This window comes from Vanessa tameamea, chromosome 18 (genome assembly GCF_037043105.1).
Source record: "Vanessa tameamea isolate UH-Manoa-2023 chromosome 18, ilVanTame1 primary haplotype, whole genome shotgun sequence".
Classification (NCBI taxonomy): domain Eukaryota; kingdom Metazoa; phylum Arthropoda; class Insecta; order Lepidoptera; family Nymphalidae; genus Vanessa; species Vanessa tameamea.
Genome location: NC_087326.1, coordinates 9,510,691 through 9,513,621, shown reverse-complemented (window position 1 = coordinate 9,513,621; position 2,931 = coordinate 9,510,691).

Here is a 2,931-nt window from a genome sequence, read left to right as displayed (position 1 = left end):
TAACGGTCGATTTAATAATCCGCTGTTAAGCTCATTAATTGGAGTTCGCTCGATACTTTCGGATGGAAATTTTGTAATTTTCATCAGTGTCTTTTGTTTATATTTAAATTAATATCATCATCGGTATTCCTTCCATCTCCAAAAGAGAGAAAATAATTATGATAATATGTCTGTCTCATTGATCTAGTGGCTAATAGCACCTTCCTTCACAAAAATTCGAATAACAGTTCGAACCAAAAAAAACAAACTTAGTGACAGCCTGTCTAGGTGGCTTTACATATAGCATAGATAGGCGGTCTGGCAAATGCACCATCTGATGGTAAGTGGTCACCACTTCCCATATATATTGTCGCCGTTGGAAACGTTTCCTTACATCGTAAATGGGCCACAATCCTTGGGAACTTAGCCGTGCACATCAAAAGTTGACAATGTTTATGCTCTCGTGTTTCGGATAGAATCTAAAGCCGGTCTTGAACCTCGACTCTTTCCGGTCATGTGGATATAGCCGTCTCATTGCATTATACGACTAAGAGTGAAGCAAGAGAGGGTGTAAAGATAACATCTTCTTCAGGTGTTAGGAATAAGAAAGTAGATTATGTCCTTCCTTGGAGATCAGGCTTGCTACATAAAAATAATCATAAAATTCGGTTCAGTGGCTTGGCCAAGAAAGAGCAACAGAGTTAATTAAAAGTTAATTTTCAATTTATAATATTGGTATACATAACAATATTGTAGTTTATAAAAGACTTAAAGGGTCTCCCAGTGACGTGGAAGTTGCTAGTTCGATCCTGAGGGTCAAAAACTGAAAAAATAAGACAATCTTTATATACTAACCAGAATTGTCAGCATTCTCATGAAGAGATTTTTTTTTTCAACGATTACAAATTTGATCCCGGTGTCAAAATGAATGTTTCAATTTTTAAATTATCACATACAAACAGACCTCCGCTTAACTTTTATCATACTCATAGGAGTCGAATAACGCATGAGATTTCAATTACAACTTAATGTATCAAGTTTATATTGTGCCAATTATTTTGATTTCATTTTAAAACTAAGTACAAGACAATAATTCTCGATTTAAAATAAAATTAAAACGTTATATATCAATGCATTGATATATTCGAGAACGTTTCATTTATTGCAATGAGAATGAGGAAAAAAAAATATGTATGCAACTTCTTACGTAGTTTTATAGATTGGCACACACACATTCAAAATATCCACCGAATTAAAAATCTCTTTCTATATTTAGGTTTAACACGTAACAAGTACCTTTTTTGTTTTATTACGAAGTATTTCCTATGTATAAATATATATAACGCGTTGTCCGTTTATATATTTATGGTTTGTTAAGAATATGTCAATCCAGTAAATAATTGTAAATTGTCCATGGGAAAATATTATTTTCTTGCCACTTCTCCCCTACCCCATATTATTTGATAGTACGCCACAGTTATGTATCTGAAGGCTCTATGCCGGATAACTCAATAATGTTTATTTAATACATTTATAGTTAAAGAAGACTAAAGATTAAAATTTTCAAGTTTCCGACTCCGCAAAGTCAATAAATCCATATTCGGGCAAGGTATCCGTTTCTATAATAAATTTCTGCAGATATTTTAACTTTGCCGATTCATAAATTCAAATAAAAAAAACATTTATAAAAAAGCGAAGATCTTCCGGGGAGTCTCACCGTTGATCTCAGGCTTGACCATAAGCGGAAGTGCTTACGTTGCTTAGGAATTTTAAATGGGGTGAAATGTGCTTGGGCCTCTGCACAGTAGAAACGTATTTACAGGAATTAACTTATTTATTTATATAAATCAATGTTTTTCTCTTCCATTAATCTTTAGTCAGAATTGCAACAATATGTTACTTGCTAATCTTTTCTTTCTACTTCTACTTTCAGTTCATCTAGTTTGAATCCACGCAGGTGAGTGAGCCTGGGTAAAATTTTAGTTACCAAGGTTGGTCGCGATGTAAGGAATGATTAATCTTATTTGTGACAATGTCTATAGGTGATGGTGACACGTTCGCCCGTACATACTTCTTTACATACTATAAAACAAAGTCGCTACCCGCCGCCTGCAGGTAATTTATTTTTAATTTCGCAACGGATTTTAATGCAGTTTTCACCAATAAACAGATAGATTCAAGAGGAAGATTCGTATATACAATACATGCATATTATGGTAAGAAAAAGTAAGACTTTTTATTTTTCATTAAATTCAATCAAATTAAACGTTGTATAACGATGTAGATCTTTATTCTACCCGTGTGAAGTCGGGACGGATATCTAGTATTTTATATATAAAAAAAAAAAAACTTACACGGAGTCCAACATAAGTTCGGTGTTAACAAAGCGGTCGGTGTATCTTCAGATATAACAAATGAAGTAATGAGATTATCAAGATTTGCATTCAGACAACGCATAAATGACAAGCACAAAAAGACGAAAGGAAATTTTATTTTAAATTGCATTTTCAACTCTTGTTACAGACCATCGGGTAAGACTTACAAAGGTTTTTACGAAGACATCGAATATATTATGCCTCTGTTACATTTTGCATAAAATATTAAATAAGATACGGAAGAAGGGGAACATTTTTATAACATTGTACAGTCATACACATAAAGAGTTGTTACGTAATAAATTAATTATTTCTTATATATATATGTACCAATATTTCTTGTAAATTAGAGACGAAATTCAGTAAAGTTGACTAAAGCAATCTATTAAGAGAGACATTATAACCTTGTACTAACCAACACTATGACAATACTTTTGAATCAAGTCAATTAACATAAGTATACATTGCATGTGAAGTAAAAAATACTCAGTACATACTCTACTGCTTAAAATAAATTCATATTCAATTATTTTGTTAATACGTTCATCATCTTGTAGAGTTATTAATTTTTTTTTAA